General features: G+C 45.2%; 1 protein-coding gene across 1 annotated transcript in view; it reads left to right on the top strand.

The window, feature by feature from the left end:
- Positions 1-9,132, top strand: part of LOC106694701 (zinc finger protein 14-like) — a 16,002-nt gene that overhangs the window by 367 nt on the left and 6,503 nt on the right. The window lies entirely within an intron of this gene.

Below are 9,132 nucleotides of genomic sequence, written 5' to 3'. Positions count from 1 at the left end.
TGACTCAGTCCCCGCGGTTCTTGCACCAGAGGAGCTGTGGTCTGTGGGGCCCCCTGTCCCTCCTTTCTCCCAGAAGGACCCCGTTTTCTCCTGAGTTTTTTTTTTTTTTAAAAAAATATGTTTTATTGATTTTTTACAGAGAGGAAGGGAGAGGGATAGAGAGTTAGAAACATCGATCAGCTGCCTCCTGCACACTCCCCCACTGGGGATGTGCCCGCAAACAAGGTACATGCCCTTGACCGGAATCGAACCTGGGACCCTTCAGTCTGCAGGCCGACGCTCTATCCACTGAGCCAAACCGGTCAGGGCTCTCTTGAGTTTTGATGCTTGTGGAGCAGGCTCTCAAGTCCACCCGCTGTCCCCCAGGCCTAGCTCTGCAGCAAATGCCTGCTTTTCCAGTCTCTCCCCCGAATCCTAACTGCCATCTTCTTCTCTGAGTCACAGCATCTTTATCAGCTATTTGTTTTGTGGTGCTTTTCAAACAGTTAAACACAAAATTCAACTGAGCGGATTGGAAGGTCTGACTGGCTTGATCCCTCATTCACATGTTAACGAAAAAAAAACCCACACATTCAGCCGTGGGTGCAGGATCAATTAACATGATAGTGAAGGAATTTGTGGTATCTGTTCTGGTGCCCAACAAATTAGGTTGTGCCCCAGGGGCTCCAGAAAAAAAGGAAGTTACAAGTTACCCAGACATTTCAAGAGTATGTTATCATAGTTGCAAAAAGACAGATAGGCTCAGTTAAGGTAAATGTTGACCTTGTCAGTGAAGATTCTGGCCTAGGAAGTAACTGCCCACCATAACTGCTTTAGTTAAAGTTTAATTTCAGACCATCCTTTGTGGTTACTTTAGGTCTCTGAGTTTGCAAGACTACCATGCAGGCCTCCCCTGAGCTTGTCAGGTCAGCATGTGGCCCCTTTTGTCCACACTGTTAAGAATTTTTGTGAGTTTATTTGAGCCAAACTGTCAACAGTATCAGGGAAGCAGTATCTCAACGGGTTGGGATAATGCTCCAGGGAATGGCGGTTTCTCTTATATTTTTATATTTTGAAATCAAAGGAAGGGACTTACTTGGGTTACATGAAATCCACTGGTGATTGATTAGAGAGGCGGGAGAAAGCAAAGGGCGGGGGGACTCTGGGATTGGATAAAGTGTAAAATGGTAGACACATACTTAGGTGGGTGCTGGAACAATTAACATGATAACGATGAAGGAATTTGTGGTATCTGTCCTGTCACCTAGGCACTTTAAGTTGTGCCCCAAGGGGTCTGGAAAAAGGGAGGTTACAAGTTACCCAGACATTTCAAGGGTTTCTATAATAATAAAAGTGTAATATGCTAATTAGACCAGACATCTTTCCTGAGGACATTCCGGATGAAGCCAGGGCGGCAAGAGAAGCCTGGGTCCCAGGTGCCAGAGCGAAGCTGGTGTTGGCAGCCGGGGGAAGGGAGCCCTACTCTTGCACGAATTTCTTGCATCCGACCAACCGACCTCTTGTGTTATTATAGATGCAAAAACACAGATGGGTTCAGTTAAGGTAAAGGTTTACCTTGTCATCAGTGAAGATACAGTCCTAGGATGTAACTACCCACCATAACTGCTTTTAGTTAAAGTTTAATTTCAGACCATCCTGTCTGGTTACTTTAGGTCTCTGACTTTGCAAGACCGCCATTGAGGCCTTCCCTGAGCTTGTGAGGTTAGCATGTGGCCACTGTGGCCCACACATGAATCGGGCAGCATCCCATCTAGTAAATGGAATCTCACAGAAGCTGTTCAAAATGGAAGGCTTTTACAATAGGCAGAAAGGAAGTGGCTTTGAGAGGTTATTAGCAAAAGAAAAGAAAGGATTGCTTCAGGCAGGGTCACCTTTCCTTAGGGGAAGGAATATCAAGAGTCCTTTAGACAGATCAGTGTTGAACAGCAAGTTGCAGAGTGATTGGGTTGAAATTTTAGTCCTGGGAGAAGTTGAAACTTCAGTTACATACAGTCATGCACCCCTGAACCTGGGGAGGACATCCTGAGGCAATTTTGTTGTTTTCAGTTCTCTTACACAAACCTGCATGGTGTAGCCTGAAAAAATCAGACAGAGGCCGAAAACCAGGACTACAGGCTTTATTAGAAGGAAGCACCTGCAGGGCTGTCTGGCAAAGGGGAGAACAACAGCATGTGCAGAGGTGGGCACGCCTTTTGAAGGGCGCAATGGGAAGGGGTTGGGGTTTAGTGTACTTGGCGCACACTGATTGGTAGCTTACTGTATGGTCCATATAGGAACAAGGGCTTAGGGTATTTGGCAGGTGTGGATTGGTGGTCCAATGTATAGTCAATGTAAGGTACATGGTTATTCACTCCGGTATTTCCGGGCTGCAGGTTACGTCGTACTCCGCCCATCAGTTGGGGGAAGGAAGGATCTATCATAGCCTACTACACACCTAGGTTATGTGGTATGGCCTGTGCGTCCTTGACAACAGTCCTGTACAACATGCTACTGTACTGAATACTGTAGGCAGTTGTAATGCAATGGTAGTTAGCATTCAGAAGGTGCAGTAAAAATGCGGCGTGCCAGATAAATGGTACATCCCTGTGGGGCACTGACCCTGAATAGGACTAGAGGCTGCTCTGCAGGAGTCAGTGATTGGTGAGTGATTATGAAGACCTACGACATTACTGTACCCGACTGTAGAATTTATGACACTGTACACTTAGGCCAGGAAATTTACAAAAAACAGATTCATCAAGCCCAGGAGGCAATGATGCAATCAGAAGGCACAGTCAACACAAGACCTCTGAGGCTGCTGCCTGCATAAAACTGTTTCACAGCCAGAGGCTGCTGCCCGCATAAAACAAGTTTCACAGCCAAGTTTTCTTTCAGTAAGTAGACTTTTATGGTTTCATGACTTACATTTAAGTCTTTTATCCATTTTGAGTTTATTCTTGTGTATGGTGTAAGTTTGTGGTGTAGTTTCATTGTTTTCCATGTGTCTGTCCAATTATCCCAACACCATTTATTGAAGAGACTGTTGACTCCATTCTATGCTCTGGCCTCCTTGGTCAAATGTTAATTAAGTGTAATGGCTTGGTTCGATTTCTAGGTTCTCTATTCTGTTCCATTATTCTAGTACTAGAGGACTGGTGCACAAAAATTTGTGCACTCGGGAGGCGGGGGGTGGGGGGGTCCCTCAGCCAGCTGGGCCTGTGCCCTCTCACAGTATGGGACCCCTCAGGGTATGACCACCTGCTGGCTTAGGCCCACTCCCCGGGGGATTGGGCCTAAGCTGGCAATCAGACATCCCTCTGGCAGCCCGGCAGCCCTCGGGAGATGTCCACTTGCTAGCAGGGAGCAGGCCTAAACTGCAGTTGGACATCCTTAGCGCTGCTGAGGAGGCAGGAGAGGCTCCCACCACCACCGTTGTACTGGCAGCCATCAGCCTGGCTTGTGGCTGAGCAGAGCTCCTCCCATGTGAGAGTGCCCTGACCACCAGAGGGCAGCTCCTGCATTGAGCATCTGCCCCCTGGTGGCCAGTGTGTGTCATAGTGACCAGTCATTCCCAGTCCTTCTGCTGTTAGGGTCAGGTGCATATTACCCTTTTACTATATAGGATAGAGGCCTGGTGCACGGGTGGGGGCAGGCTGGTTTGCCCTGAAGGGTGTCCCGGATCAGGGTGGGGGTCCCGCTTGGGTGCCTGGCCAGCCTGGATGAGGGGATGATGGCTGTTTGCAGCTAGTCACACCCCCTTCAGGGTGGGGGTCCCCACTGGGGTGCCTGGCCAGTCTGGGTGAGGGGCTGAGGGCTGTTTTCAGGCTGGCGGGTGACTGAAGCTCCCAACCTCTCCTTTTTTTTTTCTTCTTCTTCTTCTTTTTTTTTTTTTTTAATTCTGGGATTTATTTACCTTCTATGGCTGTCACTGGAACTGAGAGCCGGCTTTAGCTCTGAGGCTGGCTCCAGCTCTGAGACCTTGGCTGCTGAAAGCAGGGTATCTGGTTTTGTTTGGCTTCTATAATTGAAACACTGTTGCAGCTCCAGCTCCCAGCCCGGCTGGCTGAAAGCAGGTTTCTGGGGTTTGTTTAGCTTCTATAATTGCAGCATTGTTTCTTATTGAGTGCAGCTCAGAGGCCGGCAGCGGCAGGTGGGGAACCTTGGCTTCCTCCATCACTGGAGCAAGCAAGCCTCCTACTTGCTTCAGCTGCCTGGCTGCCGGCCGCCATCTTGGTTGGCAGTTAATTTGCATATCTCCCTGATTAGCCAATGGGAAGCTTGTCGGAGGTATGGTCAATTTGCATCTTTCTCTTTTATTAGTGTAGATATGCCTATTCTTGTGTCAGTACTAGGCTGTTTTTGTTCTGAGGTGGGACTCTTGTAGACAGAATATAGTTGGATCATGGTTTTGTATCCATTCAGCTGCCCTATGCCTTTTGATTGGAGCATTTAATCCATTTACATTTAGGGTTATTATTGCCTGGTAATTATTTGCCATTTTAAATATATACTTTATTGCTATTTTTACAGAGAGGAAGGGAGAGGGATAGAGTTAGAAACATCGATGAGAGAGAAACATCAATCAGCTGCCTCCTGCATACCCCCTACTGGGGATGTGCCTGCAACCACGGTACATGTCCTTGACCTGAATTAAACCAGGGACCCTTGAGTTCGAAGGCTGATGCTCTATCCATTGAGCCAAACGGGCTAGGGCTTTATTGCCATTTTAATTCTGCATGCCTAGGTTTCTCTTTTTCTTCTTATTATAGCAATCCCTTTCGCATTTCCTTTTCTTTTCTTAATTTAAATTCTTTAGTGTGTAAGTTATTACATATATCTCCTTTTCCCCCCATTAACCTCTCCAGCTCTCCTATCCCCAGCACATACCCTCACCCCCTCCTGTCTGTGTCTATTGGTTATATGTATGCATACAAGTCGTTTGGTTGATGTCTTATCCACCTCCCTCCCCTGCCAACTCTCTGAGGTTTGACAGTCTGTTTGATGCTTTTATGTTTATAGTTCTGTTTTTTAAAATACTTTTTTGATTTTTATAGGGAGGAAGAGAGAGGGATAGAGCTGTTTCCTGTATACCTCCTATTGGGGATGTCCCCGCAACCAAGGTACATGCCCTTGATTGGAATCGAGCCTTGGACCTTTCAGTCTGCAGGCCAGCATTCTATCCACTGAGCCAAACCAGTTAGGGGGCTGCAGATCTATTTTTGTTCATCAGTTTATGTTGTTCATTATATTCCACAAATGAGTGAGATCATGTGATATTTATCTTTCTCTTACTGGCTTATTTCACTCAGCATAATGCTCTCCAGGTGCATCCATGCTGATGCAAATGGTAAGAGTTCTTTTTTTTAAAAATTGTTTTATTGCTTAAAGTATTACATGTGTATTACATGTCTCCTTTTTCCCCCGCCCTTGACAATCCCCTGGCCTCCCCTACCCCCCAGTGTCTTATGTCCATTGGTTATGCTTATATGCATGCCTATAATTCCTTTGGTTGATCTCTTACCTCCCCATTCTGCCCCCCTTTCCTCCCCGGCCTTCCCGCTGCAGTTTGACAGTCTGTTTGAGGCAGCTCTGCCTCTGTATCTATTTTTGTTCATAAGTTTATAATGTTCTTTATTATCCATGAATGAGTGAGATCATGTGGTATTTTTCCTTCATTGACTGGCTTATTTCACTTAGCATAATGCTCTCCAGTTCCATCCATGCCGTTACAAATGGTAAGAGTTCCTTCTTTTTTACAGCAGCATAGTATTCCATTGTGTAGATGTACCACAGTTTTCTAATCCATTCATCTACTGATGGGCACTTAGACTGTTTCCAGATCTTAGCTATGGTGAATTGTGCTGCTATAAACATATGGGTGCGTGCAAGGCTGGCGTGCCCCCCTCCCTGCCCCCTCGAGGGGACTCAGGGAAGGGGTACCGGGGGCCTCCCACTTATTCTACACCTCTCATGTTTCTTCACCGTGCCAGACTAGAGTCAAGCTCAGCAGGGTCTTCTTTCCCCGCTGATTCCGCCAAGCCCGTTCCCTTGGCTGTGGTTTCACTGGATAGTAGGTAGGGACAGTGGGAATCTTGTTCATCCATTCATGTGCATCACTAATTAGATGACGAGGCATTTGGCTACCGTAGAAGAGTAATAGTTACTCCTGCCGTTTACCGCGCTTCATTGAATTTCTTCACTTTGACATTCAGATCACTGGGCAGAAATCACATCGCGTCAACACCAGCTGCAGGCCTTCGCGAAAGAGTTCTTTTTTACAGCAGCATAGTATGCCATTGTGCTGATGTACCACAACTTTTTACTTATTATTTATTATTATTTTTAATAAATTTTTTATTAATTTCAGAGAGGAAGGGAGAGAGGGATAGAAGCATCAGTGATGATAGAGAATCACTAATTGGCTGCTTCCTGCATGCCCCCTGAACGTGCCATTGATTGGAATTGAACCTGGGACCTTTCAGTCTGCAGGTGGATGCTCTATCCACTGAGCCAAACTGGCTAGGGATAACACAATTTTTTAATCCACTCATCTGCTGATGGCCACTTAGGCTGTTTCCAACTCTTAGCTATTGTAAATTATGCTGCTATGAACATAGGGGTGCATATATTCTTTCTGATTGGTGTTTCTGATTTCTTGGAATATATTTCTAAAAGTGGGATTACTGGGTCAAATGGGAGTTCAATTTTTATTTATTTTTAAAAATAGATATTTCATTGTTTTTTTACAGAGAGGAAGGGAGAGGGATAGAGAGTTAGAAACATTGATGAGAGAGAAAGATCCATCAGCTGCCTCCTGCACGCCCCCCACTGGGGATGTGCCCACAACCAAGGTACATGCCCTTGCCCGGAATCGAACCTGGGACCCTTCAGTCTGCAGGCCGACGCTCTATCCACTGAGCCAAACCGGTTTGGCGAGTTCCATTTTTAAATTTTTGAGGAAACCCATACTGTTTTCCACAGTGGCTGCACCAGTATCCATTCCCACCAGCAGTGCACCATGGTTCCTTTTTCTCCACATCCTCGCCAGCATTTGTCATTTGTTGATTTTTTTGTTGGTAGCCATTTCAGGTGTGAGATGATACCTCATTGTCATCTCTCGGATGATTAGTGACTTTGAGCATGTTTTCATATGTCTATGGTTCTTTATGTCCACTTCCGAAAAGTGTCTATTTAGGTCTTTTGCCCCCTTTTGCATTTCTTGTAATGCTGGCTTGGTGGTGATGTACACCTTTAGCCTTTTTTTTTTTTTTTTTTTTTTTTTTTTTTTGGTCTGGGGAGCTCTTTATTTGACCATTGATTTTGAATGATAGCTTTAATGGATATAGTAATCTTGGTTTCAGATGCTTGCTTTCCATTACCTTGAGTCCTTCATGTCATTCCCATCTAGCCTGTGGAGTTTCTTATGAGAAATCAGGTGTCAGCCTTGTGGGAACTCCTTTATAGTTAACAGTTTGCTTTTCTCTTGCCTTTAAGATTCTCTTTGTCTTTAAGTCTTGGCAATTTAATTATGTGTCTGGGCGTGGGCCTTTTTGGGTTCTTCTTGCTTTAGTTCTCTGTGCCTCCTGAACTTGTGTGACTTTTTCCTTTTCCAGGTTAGGGAAGTTTTCTGCATTATTTCTTCAAACATGTTCTATATCCATTTCTTCCTTTCTGCCTCTTCTGGCAGCTATTCTAATATTGTTACATTTCACTTTGTCCCACAGCTCACTTAAGCTATCCTCCTGTTTTTGTTTTAATATATTTTATTGACTTTAGAGAGGAAGGTAGAGGGAGAGAGAGATAGAAACATCAATGATGAGAGAGAATCATGGATCGGCTGCCTCCCACAAGTCCTCCACTGGGCATCGAGCCCACAACTTGGGCATGTGCTCTTAACCGGAATCGAACCTGGGACACTTTATTTCATAGGCTGACGCTCTGTCCACTGAGCCAAACTGGCTAGGGCAATCCTCCTGTTTTTTAATCATTTTTTCTTTTCTGATTGAGTGATATATTCAATTCTGTCTTCTAATTCACTGATTCGATCCTCAGTTTCCCTTAATCTGCTGTCTATTCCTTCCAATGTTCTTTATTTGTGTTATGCCATTCTTTATTGCCAACTGTCTTTTTTTCAGTTACTATATCTTTTTTCATGTTGTTGAGCATCTTTATCTTCATACTCTGAGCTCTGTTACAGATACATTTCTTATTTCTGCTTCATTTATCCCTTTTTCTGGAGAATTCTCTTGTTCTTTCATTTGGGGGTTGTTTCTTTGTCTCCTCATTTTAGCTATTTGTGACTATGTACTAGGTAGATACTCTACACCTCTCAATTTGTGGTGCAGGACAGTGTTAAATGTTGTTTTTGACTAATTAGATCAGGCAAAGACTCATTCTCCAGAGACAGCTTGTACCTACAGAAAGATAGGATTTGGACTTGACTTGTGGCCCCAGGCAGTGGTCCTGAGGTATGGTGAGAATTTTTCAACGTGGTAGGGCAGTTGCTTCTGCCTGGAGGGTAACTGTTTTGTTTTATTTTTAATTTTTTTAGTTTCTTAAGTGGCCTCAGGGCAAGGTATTTTCCAATAGGGAATGTCCACTGTCTTCCCCCGAAACAAGGCAAATTTCTGTGTGGGACAGATGTCCTCTGCTGTGTGAGGGAATGACTCACCCCAGGAAACTGGAGATTTCTGCCTTCTGAGCTCTACCCTCTGAGTCCCCAATCCTGGCTTCTGCTCACACAGCTCCAGTCCACTCCACTCTCCCTCTGCCAGAGCACAAGGTGGGTGGCTCCACAGGGAATTTTTTGCATTGACCCTTTCAAGGGTGGCTTAATTTTCAGTTGTGCTCTGTACTAGGGGGTCCATCTTGGGGATTAGGTCCCAGAGTTCTCTGTGGCAACCCGCCATAGCTGAGATATCTCTGCGGAACTTCAGTTGTTGTCTTCAGTTGCATGGCTGAGCCTGTTGTGCCTCACTTCTATGTACCAGAGTGGGCAGTTTCATGCATTTCTAGGCAATTGGCAGGGAGAGTATGGTATTGTGCCCACTTTATTTTTTTTTAATTAAATCTTTATTGCTCAGATTATTACATTTGTTCCTCTTTTTCCCCCCCATAACTCCCCTCCACCGAGTTCCCACCCCACCCTCCGCC

This window comes from Myotis lucifugus, unplaced genomic scaffold (genome assembly GCF_000147115.1).
Source record: "Myotis lucifugus unplaced genomic scaffold, Myoluc2.0 scaffold_583, whole genome shotgun sequence".
Classification (NCBI taxonomy): Eukaryota; Metazoa; Chordata; class Mammalia; order Chiroptera; family Vespertilionidae; genus Myotis; species Myotis lucifugus.
Note: the sequence above shows the minus strand (reverse complement) of the source record. Positions and strands in the feature narration are given on the sequence as shown.